The sequence below is a fragment of the Carcharhinus amblyrhynchos genome, chromosome 32, assembly GCF_965287045.1.
Source record: "Carcharhinus amblyrhynchos chromosome 32, sCarAmb.v2.hapA, whole genome shotgun sequence".
Classification (NCBI taxonomy): domain Eukaryota; kingdom Metazoa; phylum Chordata; class Chondrichthyes; order Carcharhiniformes; family Carcharhinidae; genus Carcharhinus; species Carcharhinus amblyrhynchos.
In genome coordinates, this window is record NC_137355.1 from 23,459,845 (window position 1) to 23,479,526 (window position 19,682).

Genomic DNA, 19,682 nt, shown 5'->3' on the forward strand with positions numbered 1-19,682 from the left:
CACACCTAGAATCTATTCTCTCCCTTCAAACGCCCAGAGTCCATACCTATGTTCCCCAACACACATCATCTTTCTCCCCATTCCCTAACACAGTCTGTACTCTTTCCCACCTCCAACATGCAAGATCACTCCACCACACTCCTCCCACCACCCAAAACCCAAAGTCTGTTTTCTCCCTCTCACACAAAGTCCATTCTCTTCACTCCCTCAAGCCTCAACCAACAAGGAGTTCCCTCCAACACTTACGCTTGGTTACCCTTATTTACCTGTCACTTTCAGGTCTAGACAGGCACTGGATGAAAGTCTACATGTTGGTTGAAAATACTCAGATCTACCTTCCTATCACTCCTTTCAATCTCAACCACATTTCCATTGTCAGATGTGGTTTAATCAAAGTATCTGAGTAACCAGAACTCTCTGCTATTTATTAAAAGACTAAAAAAAAGCCGTAAATTTGCTTCTGCCTCCAATTCCATTACTGTCCCAAGTCATGGAGTTCTTCCAATGTTAAAAATATTGCATAAATGTAATTAATTGCTTCTAGCAGGGATTGCACAGCACTAAGGAATGACAAACCTGGCTTATTTGCCTCCCTCAGGTGATGAAGCAAATTATAGCTTGTCCCTGCTGCCTTATCCAGCATCAGCTAACTCAGCATAGGCCACACAGCTAACCTCAGACATTCCTGGTCTGTATGGCTCAGCACTGCAGTCTACCTGTCTGTATATTTACCCAGAGTCAACAATAACTTGCATTTATCTCCTCCCATGTAAAATATACCCAAAGGATTTTCAAACTGGGGAACTACTTTTTTTCAGAGTTTTAAATACTACAATTAAGCATGCAAGCATACAATTTCTACAAACATTTACTATGATGCTGACAGACATCAAACCAAAAATGTGCCTTCAGTGAACTTTAAGTGCTACAATATTTACTGGTTCCAATACTTAGTTAAAACAATACAGTTTAATCTTCAGTGACAATTCAGTCACCTCAAATTGCTTCCATCATTACACAGCTTAAATGTTCTTTACAAAATACTTGCTACAGATATAAAGGGAAAAAATCTAGGATTAAACCGTTGGTGTGGACACAGTGGGTAAATGTCATCAACGCACCATTATACTTCACTGAAAAAACGTTACCAACACCAGCTTGTCGGGCATTGGTGGATGGTGAGAATACATAGAGATCCTTGCTAAGTCCAGATCTATTATAGACTTCAAAAAAGTCAAAAGCTTCTATCATTACAAAATGGCTTGAGTTTTTGAATTTTACAAAGGAGTCAGAGAAGTTACAATGATTATCACAGCTAAGCCCTCACAGCAATAGCCTTTATTGATCCTTCAGTGTTACTTCTTCCTATCGCTACGAAGTAGAATTTTCCAAGCACTGGGTTGTTCACCCACTAATAAAGAATAAAAGCTAGGCTTTGACTTTGGGAAACAGGTTAATTTTACTTTACTGATAACTTCTTGTTGGATGCAATTCTGGGTGACCAATCTAAACAGCAATAAGGAGGGAATGAACTGAAATCAAACTTGATTTCAACAATGAGAAACCTCAGCCTACTGTAGCTACTTGACCCAAAGCTTTAACACGAATATCAGGGAATCCGTTGTTGATGTATGGACCCCATAATATTGAGCTTTAACTACTCACTATGCTTATTTAGATTTTTACATTTAGTATTTCTTGGGTCATGCCGAGAGAAGCTTTCCGACAAGCTTTTTACAAACATCCCCAACAGAACCAAGCAAAAAAAAACTTAGTTTTAAGGACTGTTTCATTAAAATAGCAAAAATAATGACACTTCACCCTATTATAGGCACACACACAAAAACAGGTTGGAGGGCAAACCAATCTTTTATTTGAAGAAATGTTTACCACTTAAAGATTCCACCATTTTACAATTTTCACTTGGATTTGCAATTGAAGGAATAAAAGAACCTGACAGTTATGAGATCCCAATAGCACAATCAGAAAATACCCAGTGACCTCAACCTTGTACTGTGACTTATTTCAGCATCATTTTACATTCTGTGGAAGAGTACATTTTAACAAACTGTGTGCAAGCATGGCAACACTGTTTATTTGATATGATCTGGTTCACATTAGGTATGCCTATGCCACTGCCCCGGCATAAGACCAATGCATCTGTATTAAATCAAAGGCACAAGTTACTTCTTACAATTCGCTTTAACCTCCAACTCTCGCTGGCTCCGTTTTGAGCAAGAGGTTTTCACAAACATTGTGCTTCATTGAAATGCTAGCTACAGAACTGTGAAGGCTTTCAGTAATGCTGACCAACTAAATCACTGATTTATGATCTTGAGAAAATAAAATTTTTGACAACTTATGACTCTTAATTTTTACTTTTTCCTAAGACATCTACAGCCAGGTAGTCTTCACCATCCTCACTACAGCCAATACCTAGAGCTCAAACCGAAAACATATTCTGATTGTTACAATCCCAACTGATGCGACTACCAGACGAGAATGACTCCAGAATGGAACCCTGACTTAGTGGACTGTAACTTTTATTTTTAATTTAATATATGTCAATTGGACTGCCAATTAACTTTTAACAAAATTAAAAACATTACCAAAGAAAAAAATTAATTACAATACACTGCTCCTTCACTTCCACTTCTCTCGTTACAGCATTGTAAGGATAATACAAAGCATAAAATAGATTTCCAGACCAGATGGAATGCATCCGAGGGTTCTGAAAGAAATGGCGGAGGTGATAGTGGATGCCTTGGTGGTTATTTTCCAAACGTCGCTGGATTCCGGGGAAGTGCTGGAAGATTGGAAAGCGGCTCATGTTACGCCGTTGTTTAAGAAGGGTGCCAGGCAAAAGGCAGGGAATTATAGGCCAGTTAGTTTAACGTCTGTTGTAGGTAAAATGTTAGAATCCGTCATCAAGGAGGAAATAGCGAGGCATCTTGAGGGGAATTGCTTGATACAGCAAACACAGCACGGTTTCGTTAAGGGGAAGTCGTGTCTGACAAATTTATTGGAGTTCTATGAGGATGTGTCTAGGGCGGTGGATAGAGAGCCGGTGGATGTGGTCTTTCTTGATTTTCAGAAGGCCTTTGACAAGGTACCTCACAAGAGGTTATTGCAGAAGGTAAGGGGGCATGGAGTTGGGGGTGGGATGTTAGCGTGGATAGAGGACTGGTTGTCAAATAGGAGGCAGAGAGTGGGGGTGAATGGGTGCTATTCGGATTGGCGGTTGGTGACTAGTGGAGTGCCCCAGGGGTTGGTGCTGGGGCTTCAGCTATTTACCATTTATATAGATGATCTGGAGGAGGGAACCGGGTGTATGGTGTCGAAATTTGCTGATGACACCAAGATTGGTGGAACGGCAAATTGTGCTGAGAGTGTGGAGAGTCTACAGAAGGATCTAGATAGGCTGGGCGAATGGGCCAGGAAATGGCAAATGGAATTTAATGTTGGCAAGTGCGAGGTGGTCCACTTTGGTAGGAATAATGGTAGGAAAGACTATTACTTACGTGGCGAAAAACTGCAGCAGGCGACGGTGCAGAGGGACCTCAGGGTCCTTGTGCATGAGTCGCAAAAACCCAGCCTGCAGGTGCAGCAGGTGGTCAGGAAGGCAAATGGGATGCTGGCCTTCATAGCGAGGGGGATTGAATATAAAAGTAGGGAGGTCTTGCTGCGGCTGTATAGGGCATTGGTGAGGCCGCAGCTGGAGTACTGTGTGCAGTTTTGGTCGCCGTACTTACACAAGGATATTTTGGCCTTGGAGGGAGTGCAGAGGAGGTTTACTAGGCTGATGCCGGAGTTGAGGGGGTTGAGCTATGAGGAGAGGCTGAATAAACTAGACTTGTACTCGTTAGAGTTTAGAAGAATGAGGGGAGATCTCATTGAGACGTATAAGATAATGAATGGGATGGATAGGATAGAGGTGGAAAGACTCTTCCCGCTCAGAAAGGACAGTAGAACTAGGGGGCACAGCCTCAAGATAAAGGGGGGGGCGGTTTAGAACGGAGTTGAGGAGGAACTTCTTCACTCAAAGGGTGGTGAATCTCTGGAATTCTCTGCCTGTTGAGGTGGTGGAGGCTGCCTCGCTAAATATTTTTAAGACACGGGTTGATGGGTTTTTGAGGAGCGAGGGGATTAAGGGTTATGGGGAGCGGGCGGGAATGTGGAACTGAGCCACGACAGATCAGCCATGATCTTATTGAATGGTGGGGCAGGCTCGAAGGGCTAGATGGCCTACTCCTGCTCCTATTTCTTATGTTCTTTTATATTACATAGTCCATGTAAATCAATATGCAAAACGTGGTCAGATACACTGCACTAAAACCAAGTGGCAGACACCACCCCCTACAACTAATATTGATTTTTCATTAATTTCCCCCCAAATATTTATTACACCGTGAGCCAACAGGTCTCGCTGGCACATTTGAGTTGCACATGAATGTTTCCAAACTCCCCTCTTGAAAAAACGCATCTCGGAATTTTCTCCCAAGCAACGCTTTCTCTCTGATGCCTTCACCAAGGAACCACTTCAAGGATGTCAAACTTTTCCCTTTCAATGTTCCTCCACCTTGCTATGTGCATTCAGTCTTGCACTCAATCTCTCAGATACCCAGCCAACAGAACCGCCACTGCTTCATAGATATCACCAAACCTTTGAATTAGATCTGGCTTCTCATTGAGCTTACTTTAAAACTGGTTGTTGCAACTGACTCTTTAACTGAGTACTTTCTCTGCTTTTTACTTGAATTCTCCTGAACAATGTTCAACTTCTGTTCTTTGTTCTGTAACTAAGCTGTCTTCCCGAGACATACTTCCACATTGAAGTAAATTTATTAGTCACAAGTAAGGCTTACATTAACACTAGGAGAATTTCACAATAACTTCATTACAGTCATAAGAACATAAGAAATAGGAGGAGTAGGCCATCTAGCCCTTCGAGCCTGCCCCACCATTCAATAAGATCATGGCTGATCTGTCGTGGCTCAGTTCCACATTCCCGCCCTCTCCCCATAACCCTTAATCCCCTCGCTTATCAAAAACCCATCAACCCGCGTCTTAAAAATATTTAGCGAGGCAGCCTCCACCACCTCAACAGGCAGAGAATTCCAGAGATTCACCACCCTTTGAGTGAAGAAGTTCCTCCTCAACTCTGTTCTAAACCACTCCCCCCCCCTTTATCTTGAGGCTGTGCCCCCTAGTCCTACTGTCCTTTCTGAGCAGGAAGAGTCTCTCCACCTCTATCCTATCCATCCCATTCATCATCTTATACGTCTCAATGAGATCTCCCCTCATTCTTCTAAACTCTAACGAGTACAAGCCTAGTTTATTCAGCCTCTCCTCATAGCTCAACCCCCTCAACTCCGGCATCAGCCTAGTAAACCTCCTCTGCACTCCCTCCAGGGCCAAAATATCCTTGTGTAAGTGCGGCGACCAAAACTGCACACACTACTCCAGCTGCGGCCTCACCAATGCCCTATACAGCCGCAGCAAGACCTCCCTACCTTTATATTCAATCCCCCTTGCTATGAAGGCCAGCATCCCATTAGACTTCCTGACCACCTGCAGGTTGGGTTTTTGTGACTCATGCACAAGGACCCCGAGGTCCCTCTGCACTGTCGCCTGCTGCAGTTTTTCACCCTGTAAGTAATAGTCCTTCCTAACATTATTCCTACCAAAGTGGACCACCTCGCACTTGCCAACATTAAATTCCATTTGCCATTTCCTGGCCCATTCGCCCAGCCTATCTAGATCCTTCTGTAGACTCTCCACACCCTCTGCACAATTTGCCGTTCCACCAATCTTGGTGTCATCAGCAAATTTCGACACCATACACTCGGTTCCCTCCTCCAGATCATCTATATAAATGGTAAATAGCTGAGGTCCCAGCACCGACCCCTGGGGCACTCCACTAGTCACCAACTGCCAATCCGAATAGCACCCATTCACCCCCACTCTCTGCCTCCTATTTGACAACCAATCCTCTATCCACGCTAACACCCTACCCCCAACTCCATGTCCCCTTACCTTCTGCAATAACCTCTTGTGAGGTACCTTGTCAAACGCCTTCTGAAAATCAAGACAGACCACATCCACCGGCTCTCCTCTATCCACCGCCCTAGACACATCCTCATAGAACTCCAATAAATTTGTCAGACACGACTTCCCCTTAACGAAACCGTGCTGGATCTGCTCTATCAAGCAATTCCCCTCAAGATGCCTCGCTATTTCCTCCTTGATGACGGATTCTAACATTTTACCTACAACAGACGTTAAACTAACTGGCCTATAATTCCCTGCCTTTTGCCTGGCACCCTTCTTAAACAACGGCGTAACATTAGCCGCTTTCCAATCTTCCAGCACTTCCCCGGAATCCAGCGACGTTTGGAAAATAACCACCAAGGCACCCACTATCACCTCCGCCATTTCAGAACCCTCGGATGCATTCCATCCGGTCCTGGGGACTTGTCCACAATCAGTCCCTCCAGTCTGTCGAGCACCGCCTCTCTCGTAACAATAATGTCATTGAGACCCTCCAGTCCTACCACCTTTCCATCGCTAACACCCGGCAAATTATTCACGTCTTCCTCCGTCTTCCTCAGCCATTTCCCCATCCCCTACCACTAAGTCCCCCCTCTCATCCTCTAAGGGTCCAACGTTCACCCTAGCCAGCCTCTTCCTTTTTATATATTTATAAAAAACTCTTGCTATCCTTTTTTATATTAAGTGCTAGCCCAGCTTCATACTTTCTCCTACCCTTCTTTATCAACTTCTTTGTCAATCTTTGTTGACATTTAAACCTCTCCCAATCCTCTTCTCGCCCACTACTCTTAGCTACTCTAAACACTTCCGCTTTTAATTTAACACCTTCCTTCACCTCACCTTCGTAGTCACCACACTCCGTCTCTTCGGGTCAATATATCTAACCAGCATGTCTTTCAGACAATGGGAGGAAACCGAAGCACTCAGGATGAAGAACATCTGTCACAGAACAAAGAGCCACGACAGATCAGCCATGATCTTATTGAATGGCGGGGCAGGCTCTAAGGGCTGGATGGCCTACTCCTGCTCCTATTTCTTATGTTCTTATGTAACAGTACTGCACAGGACAGGCCCTTTGGCCCACCAAGTCTGTGCCATCACAGATGCCTCTCTAATTTAGTCTTTTCTTGCCCCTACGTGATCCATATCCCTCTATTCCCTGCCTATTCATGTATCTATCCAGATGCCTCTTGAATGTTGTTATAGAATCTGTTTGCACCACCTTCTCCAGCAGCACGTTCCAGGCATTCACCAACCGCTGTATGAAAAACTTGCCCCTTACATCTCTTTTAAACTCCCCCCGTCACTTTCCCCCTATGCCCTTGGGAAAAAGACTGGCTATCCACTCTATCCAAGCCTGTCATAAACCTCTATTAGGTCCCCCCTCATCCTCCAATGCTCCAATGAAAACAATCCATGCTGTCCAACCTTTCTTCATAGTCGATATCCTCCAAAACAGGCAACATCCTGCCAAATCTCTCTGCACCCTTTCCAATGCATTAACATCCTTCTGGTAGTGCGGCGACCAGAATTGTACACAATAATCTATATGCGGTTCAACCAAAGTCTTTGCAACTGCAACATGATTTTCCAATTCCGATATTCCACGCCCCTATCGATGAAGACCAGCATGCTATACGCCTTCTTGATCACCTTGTCCACCTGAGTTACCACCTGCAGAGAACTGTTGATCTGCATTCCTAGATCCCTCTGTATGGTAACATTTCTTAGGGCTCCACCATTTACTGTCTATGTCTCTTACGCAGTAGACCTTCCAACTCACATCACCTCACATTTGTCTGGGTTAAATTCCATCTGCTCTCTTTCAATCCACGTCTCCAGCTGATTTATATCCTGCTGTATCCTCGGACAATCCTCCTCACCATCCACTACGCCTCAAATTTTTGTATCATCTGCATATTTACTAAATCAGACGACCTACATTTTCCTCCAAATCATTTATATGCATTACAAATGACAGTATCATGTAGATGAATTGGAGAAGTCGGGGCTGTTTTCCCTTGAAAGGAAAAGAAGATTGAGGAGAGATTTGATGTAAGCATTCAAAATCATGGGGAGTCCGGTCAGAGCAGATAGGGAGAAACTGTTTAGGGTCATGAAAAAAAGAGAATGAGAGTGCACAAATTTAAGGTAATTTGCATTAGAAGAAGTGATATGGTTAAGGTGTGGCATGCACTGCCTGGAGAAGCGATGGAGGCAGATTCAATTGGGGCATTCAAAAGTTAGATTTTTTTTGAAAAGGAACAATGTGCCAGGATTATGGGGAGAAGGCAGAACAATGGCACGAAATAAATTCTCATTTGGAGACACAGTAGGCCAAATGGCCTCCTTGTGTGCTGTAAAAAAAATCAGTAAGTTTTCACTCAGTACTGTGCAGAGTTCTCACAGGAAGAGTTCATGCGAATGTCAAAGTCCAGGATTGAGTTCACTGTGTTGATCAAATAGGCAGCCAACACAAAGATCACATGAATAATAACTTGTTGAGCAACTGGCACTTATGGAGCCATAGCCCTGCAAGAAGATAGCACCATTAGGGGGGGGGCAGCTGACAATGAGCAAGGAACATAAAGGCTTCTTTGTAGCTTTCCTCAGAATCACGAAGCTGAAAAATAAGAGGATTAACCAATGCCTGCGTGCAACACAATAGGCACCTTCAGATTTTTAGAACATAAGAAATAGGAGCAGGAGTAGGCCATCTAACCCTTCGAGCCTGCCCCGCCATTCAATAAGATCATGGCTGATCTGAAGTGGATCAGTTCCACTTTCCCGCTTTCTCCCCATAACCCTGAATTCCCTTGCCTACCAAAAACCTATCTACCCATGTCTTAAATATATTTAGCGAGGTAGCCTCCACCACTTCAATGGGCAGAGAATTCCAGAGATTCACCACCCTTTGAGTGAAGAAGTTCCTCCTCAACTCCGTTCTAAACTGCTCCCCCCTTATCTTGAGACTGTGCCCTCTAGTCCTGCTGTCCTTTCTCAGTGGGAAGAATCTCTCTACCTCTACCCTATCCATCCCCTTCATTATCTTATACGTCTCTATAAGATCCCCCCCTCATCCTTCTAAACTCCAACGAGTACAAACCCAGTCTATTCAGCCTCTCTTCATAGTTCAACCCCCTCATCTCCGGTATCAGCCTAGTGAACCTCCTCTGTACTCCTTCCAAGGCCAGAATGTCCTTGCGTAAGTGTGGCAACCAAAACTGCACACAGTACTCCAGCTGCGGCCTCACTAGTGCCCTGTACAGTTGCAGCAAGACCTCCCTGCTTTTATATTCTATCCCCCTTGCTATAAAGGCCAGCATCCCATTTGCCTTCCTGATCACCTGCTGCACCTGCAGACTGGGTATTTGCGACTCATGCACAAGGACCCCCAGGTCCCTCTGCACCGTAGCATGCTGCAGCTTTTCGCCCTTTAAATAGTAATCCCTCCTGCTATTATTCCTGCCAAAGTGGATAACCTCACACTTGCTAACATTGTACTCCATCTGCCAGGTCCTCGCCCACTCGCTTAGCCTGTCTAGATCCCTCTGCAGACTTTCCACACCCTCCGCACAATTTGCTTTTCCACTTTGTGTCATCAGCAAATTTCGACACCCTACACTCAGCCCCCTCCTCCAGATCATCTATATAAATGGTAAATAGCTGAGGCCCCAGCACCGATCCCTGCAGCACTCCACTAGTCACCAACCGCCAATCAGAATAGCACCCATTGATACCAACTCTCTGCTTCCTATTAGACAACCAATCCTTTATCCATGCTAACACCCTACCCCCAACTCCATGCCCCCTAATCTTCAGAAGCAACCTTTTGTGCAGCACCTTATCAAACGCCTTCTGAAAATCGAGAAACACCACATCCACCGGTTCCCCTCTGTCTACCGCACTAGTCACATCCTCATAGAATTCCAATAAATTCGTCAGACACGGCTTCCCCTTAACGAATCCGTGCTGCGTCTGCTCTTTCAAACAATTCTTCTCAAGATGCCTCGCTATTTCTTCTTTGATGACGGATTCAAGCATTTTTCCCCCACAACAGACGTTAAACTAACCAGCATATAATTACCTGCCTTTTGCCTGCTACCCTTTTTAAACAGCGGCGTAACATTAGCCATCTTCCAGCACTTCCCTGGAATCCAGCAAGGTTTGGAAAATGATCACTAAGGCATCTACCATCGCCTCTGCCATTTCCTTCAGAACCCTGGGGTGCATTCCATCCGGTCCTGGGGACTTGTCCACCATCAGTTCCGCTAGTCGATCAAGCACTACCTCTCTAGTGACAGTAATCGCATTCAGGCCCTCAACTCCCACCATCCTTCTATCTTTAATACCCAGCAAACTATTCGCGTCCTCCTCCGTGAAGACCGAGACAAAAAACTTATTGAAGGCCTCAACCATTTCCTCATCCCCCACCACTAAATCCCCCCTCTCATCCTCTAAGGGTCCAACATTCACTCTAGCCAGCCTCCTCCTCTTTATATATTTGTAAAAACTCTTACTATCCTTTTTATATTTAGTGCTAGTTTAGCTTCATAGTCTATCCTTCCTTTATCATCTTCTTTGTCAATCTTGGTTGATTTTTAAACCTCTCCCAATCTTCTCCTTGCCCACTACTTTTAGCCACTCTAAACGCATCAGCTTTTAATTTAATACTTTCCTTTATTTCCTTCGATAACCACGGCTGATTATCCCTTCTCCTACGATCCTTTTTTACCATCGGAATAAATTTCTGCTGAGCACCGAAAAAGATCTCCTTAAAGATCCTCCACTGTTCCTCAGCAGTCCTACCGACCAATCTGCGCCCCCAATCTACATTTGCCAATTCCTCTCTTATCCTATTGTACTCCCCACTGTTCAAACAGAGGACACAGGTCCGGGACCCTACTTTCTCATCCTTCATCTGCATCAAAAACTCCACCATACAATGATTGCTCGTCCCAACAGGATCCCTCACAACAAGGTCCCTAATTCTACCTGCCTTGTTACATAACACCAGATCTAAGATAGCTCGCTCTCTTGTCAGTTCCATCACATACTGTTCAAGGAAACTATCCCGGCAGCATTCCAAGAACTCTTTCTCAAGCCCACCGCGTCCGACATGGGTCAACCAATCAATATGTAGATTGAAATCCCCCATAATTATCGCCGTTCCATTTCTGCACGCATCAATTATTTGCGTGTTTATAGCCCGCCCCACCTCCAAGTTATTATTTGGGGGCCTACAGACCACACCCACCAGCGTCTTCCCCCCCTTACTGTTCTTTATCTCCACCCACAACGATTCCATATTCTGCTCTTTGGAGCCAATATCTTCCCTTACTACCGCCCTGATATTATCCTTAATTAACAGAACTACCCCACCCCCTTTTTACTCCCGTCTATCCTTCCTAAACACTTGATACCCCTGGACATTCAGCTCTCAGTCCCTGTCACCCTGCAACCACGTTTCCGTGATGGCCACCAGATCATATCCATTTGTGCTGATCTGCGCCACCACTTTGTTCCGAATGCTTCGTGCATTCAGATAAAGTGTCTTTATCCCAGCCTTTATCTGGACCCTATTTGAAGGAACGCTACCAACATTTCTCATGCCCCCTACTCCCTTTATTATTGGGACATCCTTGTCCTTTTCCCATACCTGTACCCTCTCTTTTACTTTATATATTGTAATTTCTCCTACCCCTGCACCACCTTCCCCCGCCCCCCCCCCAAATTAGTTCAGACCAAGACCATACCATCTGAACAGGTCCCACCTGCCCCAATACTGGTGCCAATGCCCCATAAATTCAAACCCATTCCTCACACACCAATACCTGAGCCACCCATTCATCTCTTTAATCCTATCTACCCTACGCCCATCTGCACGCGGTTCAGACAGCAATCCAGAGGTAACCACCTTGTCGGTTCTGCTTTTTAATTTTATTCCCAGCTTTTCATACTCCCTCTGCAGATCCTCAGACCCCAATTTGCCTATGTCGTTGGCACCCACATGTACCACAACCACCGGATTCTCACCCTCCCACTCCAGGTTCCTCTGCCACCCAGATGAGACATCCTGGACCCGAGCACCAGGCAGACAACGCACTCTTCTGTATTCTTTGTCCCAGTCAAAAAGGACAGTGTCTATACCCCTAACTACACTATCCCCAATTACCACTACATTCCTCTTTACTTCTTCCTCTTTGTCCTGTGTCTGCACCACTGTACTGCGGGCAGTTTGCTCGTCAACCTTACAGCCCTTGTTCTTGTCCACACTGGGAGCAAGAACCTCAAACCTGTTGTGCAGATTGAGAGGCTGAGGCCTTTGGGTCCCCCCTTCCTTCCTCCCCGCTCCCCCCCTTCCTTCCACCCACCCTTCCTCCCCCCAGCAGCACCCTCTTGTTCCTGACCCTTAGAGTTAGCCAGTCTAGGGGATGTAGATGTCTCTTGCACCTCATTATCTACGGTACACTCCCTCTCCCTGATGAGCCTCAGTGTCTGAAGCTCAGAAGCCAGCTCATCTACTTTGAGCTGGAGCTCCTCCAGCAACCAGCACTTACTGCAGACATGGTCACTGGGAAGAACCTTGGGGTCCACCAGCTCCCACATCATACAGAAACAGCACATCACATACCACTCCATCACAGTCTCTTAGTAATTACTGAACACAGTTAAGAAACATCTGCATTAGCTTAGAAACAGCATTTAAATTCATAAGTTACAGCATTGAAATTAAGGCCAGAATTTTACATTTCCCCATGCATAAATCCACTGTTTGTTCCGTGCCATTCTGAATTAAATTGATTTGTCACATGAATTGATATTCAGCGAAAAGTATTGTTTCCTGTGAGCTGTACAGACAAAACATGCTGCTCATAGAGTATATGGAGGAGAAGGAAAGGAGAGGGACAGTGCAGAATATAGTGTTGCAGTTAGCGATAGGGTGAAGAGAAAGATCAGCTTAGTATGCAATAGGAACATTCAGAAGTCTGATGGCAGCAGGGATAATCTGCTCTCAATTCAATTGGTATGAGTTTTCCCAATGGAGAGAGGTGGAAGAGAGTATGTCCAGGATGCACATTCCATCCCAAAATCACCCTCAACTTCTATTGGATTAGCCAAAATAGCTCATGGAACTGCTGCTTTTTATTTTCTTTCTGGGGAAGCTACAGTACCTCCTTCCCAATAACCCAAACAAGACAAGAAAATCATTGGCACATCTTTAATGTCGTGCAGTAATAGGGCAATTGGGATTAGCTTAGGGGCTATAAAAAAAAGGGCGGCATGGACAAATTGGGCCAAAGGGCCTGTTTCCATGCTATAAACCTCTATCACTCAATACCTGACACTCTACTACCAAATTATTTTATAAAATACATTATTAAGGATTTACCACAGTTTTTGGTTTTGAATAATGTAAAAATTGTTGGTTACAGATCAAGGTCAACAATGCATACTTCAGCTCTATTTCTTTCACTGCAATTTAACTTTCTTTTGGTTTGATACGTAGATTCTCTGAGGTTTGATTTAATAGTGACACACCCACTCAGCCAGCACCAAATGTTGCTGAAACTCCACTTGTTTTGTTTGCCAGTGGCTCATGTGACTCACTAAAGTCATTGTAACGGATCAGTGGAGTCAGACAGATTAGTGCATGGATATTTAAAATTGTTAACATCGCAGATCTACACTGGAACTTAGCATCCTGGGGCATTTAGAGGCTGATTATAGTGCATGCTGCATAAACAGGATTTTAAAATAATTAAACCAATTTAAGGACATCACTAAGGAGAGCAAGTAAACACAGCAAAAATAATGCCTCCCAAAAAACCGATTCTACGTTAGATTCCAGATCATGTAGTCATAAAAAAGCCCTTTAAGTAAAATCTCAGTAGTAACTCAACTCCAGGTAGGTTCTGAGTATCACAATGGAACACAGCTCATATCTATCCTAGACAGAGACGCATTCTTCTTGCGCTCATTGTGAATATTGCAAGATTTATTAATTTGGAAATTCCATTCAAGATCCAATAACTTTGCAGTACATTCCAATTTGTGCCCTGGTGCAAAAACAAAAGTCTCCCCAGAAATTTAAACACAACTACGAACCCCTCAGCTCTGCCAGAAATATATCAAAACAGCAACAAGGGTCTGTTACAGTAACCATCTCAAACCTACGTTTTAGAGGGAGTTTGAAACCTTCCAGTGTGACCCCAGTGCACTGTAGGCCTGCCTCTACAACAATTAACGATCATATGATTTCATACCTAAATCACCTAGACCCATGTCGCAATTGCCCTGGGAATCTTTAATATTGACTTTAGATTCCGTTAAGTTAATGGCACCAACATTGGTAAGGGAGTCTCCTACTGATTATCACCTGCAGCACCACCTCTGCCTATGAATCAGAACTGCTCCATGTTGAACACCAATTGAAGGAAAGACTGAGGGTGGCAAGGGCACAGAACATACTCTAGGTGAAGATGTCAATGTCAATCATCCAAGGGTGGCTCAGGAACACCACTACAGACTGAGCTGGCCATCCTAAAGGATACAGCTGCTAGACAGGTGGGCTGAGGAGGCAACACTGAGGAACGCCTGCAATAATGTCCTGCAGACAAGATGAGTGGCCTCCTAACAACCACAACCATCTTTCTTTGTGCTATGTATGGCTCCAATCAATGGAGGGTTTTAGTCCTGACTCCCACTCACTCCACTCTTGCTGGGTTTTCCTCAATGCCACATTTGGTCAAAAGCTTCCTTGATGTCAACTGCAGTTACTCTCACCTCTGAAGTTAAGCTCTTTCGCCCATGTTATAATGAAGTCAGCAGGTGAGTGGCACAGGAAGAGCCCAAAGTGTGTCAACAGTTCCATGAAGCTGCATAGGGTTGAACAAGAGGAAAAAGCTTATGTGACCTTGTCATCACCAATCTACCTGTCACAGATGTATCTGTCCATGATAGTACAAGCACAAGAGACAACCACACAATTCTCATGGAGTAAAAGTCCCACGTTCAAAATGAAGTTAACCTCCATCATCCTGTATGACACTACTACTGTGCTAAATGGGATAGATTCCGCACAGATCTTGTGAACAAAATTGGACATACATGAAGCACTGTGGGAAATCAACAGAATTGTATGTGACCACAATACATCTAGTGCCTGGCATGTCCCCATCTCTACCGTTACCATCAAGTCAAGAAACCAAATCTGATTTTGTTAAGAGTGCAGGTAAGTGTGCCAGGAACAGCACCACGCGTTCTAAAAATGTCGTCAATTGGTGAGGCTAAAACATAGGACTATCAGCATCCTCAACAGCATAAGTAGCATCTGATAGACAGAGCTAAGCGACCCCACAACCAATGGATCAGGTCTAAGCTCTGCAGTCCTGCCGCAACCAGTCATGAATGGTGGTGAACAATCGCAAAGCCAACAAGAGGACATGGATTCACAAATTTCCCCAGAGCCCAGCATATCAGTCCAAAAGACAACATCGAAGCATTTAAAACCACCTTTAGCCAGAAGTTTTGAATGAATGGATGATCCATCTCAGCCTCCTTCTAAGATCCCCAGCATCACAGATGCCAGTCTGCAGATAATTCACTTCATAGAATCATAAAAGGTTTACAATACGGAAAAGGGCTCTGATTCATCACATATGTGCTGCTGAAAAACAAGCCACCTAACCAAACCCCACTTTTAGCATTTGTTCCGTAGGTCTTCAGGTTACTGCAGTTGAGGTGTATATCCAGAAACCTTTTAAATGAGTTGAGGATCTCTGCCTCACTACCCTTTCAGACAACGAGTTCAAGACTCCCCCTCTACAACCTCGGGTGAGAAAAAAAAAGTATGATACCAAAAGACAGATGAAAACACTGGATGCTGCAACAGCTACATGCTCTGATAACATCCTGACAGGAACACTGAAGACTTGTACAACAGAACTAATTATGGCCCTAAGCAAGCTGATCCAGTACAGTTACAACACTGGCATCTACCCAGCAGTAATGTGCAATTCAATTTCTAGATACTTTTAACAGTCCATGCCCATATGCAGCAAGATCTGGGTAACATTCATAGAACATAACAGTGCAGAACAGGCCCTTCGGCCCACGATGTTGCGCCGACCAGTTACAAAACAATGACCCACTAACCTAAACCAATCCCTTTTCGTCCATAAACCTATCCACGGATCTCTTAAACGCCCCCAAACTAGGCGCATTTACAACCGCAGCAGGCAGGGCATTCCAATCCCTCACCACCCTCTGGGTAAAGAACCTACCCCTGACATCCGTCCTATAACTACCCCCCCTTAATTTAAAGCCATGCCCCCTCGTGCTAGATTTCTCCATCAGAGGAAAAAGGCTATCACTATCCACCCTATCTAAACCTCTAATCATCTTATATGTTTCAATAAGATCCCCTCTTAGCCGCCTTCTTTCCAGCAAAAACAACCCCACATCCCTCAGTCTCTCCTCATAGGACCTCCCCTCCATACCAGGCAACATCCTGGTAAACCTCCTCTGCACCCTCTCCAAAGCCTCCACATCCTTCCTGTAATGTGGGGAGCAGAACTGCACACAGTACTCCAAGTGCGGCCGCACCAGAGTTGTGTACAGTTGCAACATAACGCTGCGACTCCTAAATTCAATCCCCCTACCAATAAACGCCAAGACACCGTATGCCTTCTTAACAACCTTATCTACTTGATTCCCAACTTTCAGGGATCTATGTACACATACACCTAGATCCCTCTGTTCATCCACACTACTCAAAGTCCTCCCGTTAGCCCTATACTCGACACATCTGTTATTCCTACCAAAGTGAATTACCTTACACTTCTCCGCATTAAACTCCATCCGCCACCTCTCGGCCCAGTTCTGCAACCTGTCTAAGTCTTCCTGCAAACTATGACACCCTTCCTCACTATCTACTACACCTCCGACTTTGGTGTCATCAGCAAATTTACTAATCCACCCAACTATACCCTCATCCAGATCATTCATAAATCAGGCTTATGTTAATCAAGGGCACACTAGAGCTATTCAACTCTCTATGGCATTCAATTGTACTGTCATCACTGAATCCTCCACTATCAACACCCTGAGGGTTACCATTGGCCAGCCCCATAAATACTTGGCTTCAAGAGCAGGTCAGAAGGTAGGAATCCTGGGGCAAGCGATGCACCTCTTGAATCCCAAAGCCTGTCCATTACCTACAAGGAACAAATCAAGAGTGTAGAGGAATACTGTCCACCATTTGTTATGTATTTGTATTAATTCTTATTGGTTTATTGAGCTCTGATGTATTAATGTATTCATCAGAAGTGGAGTCATAAGTCCCCACAGCTAGACACAGGCAGAGAAGAGCAGGAGAAGAACATACCTGGGTATAAAGCTCCATTGTTTTAAACCCTCTATGTTCCTTAGTATCATTCTCCAAAATACAACATGCACCTCAAACAGGGCTCAAGAAGCTCAAATCAATTCAGAACACAGCCACCTACTTGATTGAATCCCATCCACGCCCTCAGCCACCAACACATACTGGTAGCAATCTACCATATACAAGCTGCACTGCAGAAACTCACTGTGCCTCTTTCAAACACCCGACTTCTGCCACATAGAAGGACAAGGGCAGAAGATAGATGGGAACACCATAACCTGGAAGTTCTCCTCTTGGCCACAGAGCACCCTGACGTGGAAATATATTGCCTCCCCTTCACTGACAATGGGTCAAAATCCTGGAACTCCCTGTCTAATAGCATTGCTATGTACTCAGGCCACAAAGACTGCAGCAGGTCAAAAAGGCAGCTCATCATCACCTTCTCAAGCCCAATTAGGTATGGGCAATTAACAACTGTTTAGCCAGCAATAGCCTCATCTGATGAAAGAAAATTTAGAAATTCTTAAACAAGATCTAAAACATTGAAGCAGGTAAATAACACATATGGACAGAAGAATGTTTTAACCACTTTTTTGACATAAAAGTACACACAAATGGCTCTTTTAATGGCATGAAAGGATCTTCAGTTAATCTCATTCCCTCCTCTTCAGCAGCCCTCCAATGGATAGTCTCTGTCAATATTCACCAACTGGCTGCTTATGTTTGAAATTCAAAGTGAACAAGTAAATAGCTGCTTTAATAGAAGCACAGAAAATAGAAGAGTAGACCATTTGGCTCTTCGCGCCTTCCCCACCATTCATTATGATCATGGCTGATCCCTTTAGCCTCAAGAGATATATTTAATGTTTTTCTTGAAATCAGACATTTTGGCCTCAACTACTTTGTGTTAGTGAAGTCCACACATGGTGGGCTGGATGAAGAAATATTTCCTCACTCACCTCAGTTCTAAAAAGGTTTATTCCTAATCCTCAAACTATGACCCCAAGTTCTGGATTCCCTCACCGTCAGGAACACACTTTCTGAATCTATCCTGTCTAATCCTGTTAGAATTTTACAAGCTTTTGAGATCAACTCTCATTCTTCTAAACTCCAGTGAACATAATCCTGGCCGGCTTAGTCTCTCCTCATATGATAAAACAGCATACAAAAAATTCCACAGGTTGCTTGGAGCAGTATACCAGAGAAAATTCCACTTGTCTCATTTAGCACTTGTGCTTTGGAACAAAGTAGAATGGCGCTTCAGAGGTACAAGATGTGCAGAGGTAGATATTTTTGATATTGGAAGAAGGCGGAGACTGAATGGTGACAGGAGGAGATGGAAGAAGGTGGCAGGACGAAGAAAATAACAACTCTCAAACTTTACCTCCAAAGTAAACTCACTTCTGGCTGCAAAGTATAGACCATGCACACATGGGAATTTACATATGACGAATACGAAAGGATAAAATTTGGCTGGAAACAAGTCACTGTTTTGGGGGAGGAAATTTAAATGTGTGAGATACTCTCCAAGTAACAACTCTATGTTCTTTCCAACTGTCAGATATTGCAAGGCATCCTGCCACTATTTCTTGTTCACCTTTCACGTTAAGGCTATTGCGCTTTCAAAGGAGGTCACCACAAGTTGTGCACATGCCTTCAATGGCAGGGGTTCAATTTCAAGCCTCTGTTGCTGTCATTAAGATGTTGCGCTGCATTTTCACCACCAGATGTGGCTATTCCCTTTGTGGTGAATTGTGGAAGAATGAGTTCAATGAGCCTACAGTCACAACTATGTCAAAGAATTCAGGTTCACAGATTAATTGTAGTGCTAAGATTGTCTGGAAGAAATTACAGCAAAAGCAAAGACCATGTGCTAGATCCAATGAACTGAGATCTCCCAAATCTCTCACTTTCAGGATAGGTTTAGCTCTGTTTAACTGCCTTTCACAGTTTAAGATTCTACTGGCAAAGTGGTTACTCTGGAGTTATAAATGCATTCTGAGTGTTATTTCCTTTCCTGCTATATAAAAAAATTCTAAAATGATACAATGGGCTCGAACATTAATGTCTCATAATAAACTACTGTAATGGCTGTGCTTCCCATCCCAGCAGTTCAGCATTCCTAAAATGATGCTTAAAAAAAAAACAAAAAACACTTTCCCATAAGAAAGCCCATAACAAAGTTAGGTTACACTCCAGACCTGTAACTTTTACATTAAAAACCATTTGGCTGCCTTGAACC

General features: G+C 44.1%; 1 protein-coding gene across 9 annotated transcripts in view; it reads right to left on the reverse strand.

Annotated features, from left to right (window-relative positions):
* Positions 1 to 19,682, reverse strand: part of tjp1a (tight junction protein 1a) — a 222,131-nt gene that overhangs the window by 83,720 nt on the left and 118,729 nt on the right. The window contains exon 1 of one of the 9 annotated variants that reach the window (XM_080216276.1): positions 14,839 to 14,878. The exons of the other annotated variants lie outside the window; for them this stretch is intronic. The gene's annotated coding sequence lies outside the window, so the exon portion shown is untranslated. Of the gene's footprint in view, positions 1 to 14,838; positions 14,879 to 19,682 lie in introns of those variants that run through there. 9 annotated transcript variants of the gene reach the window in all.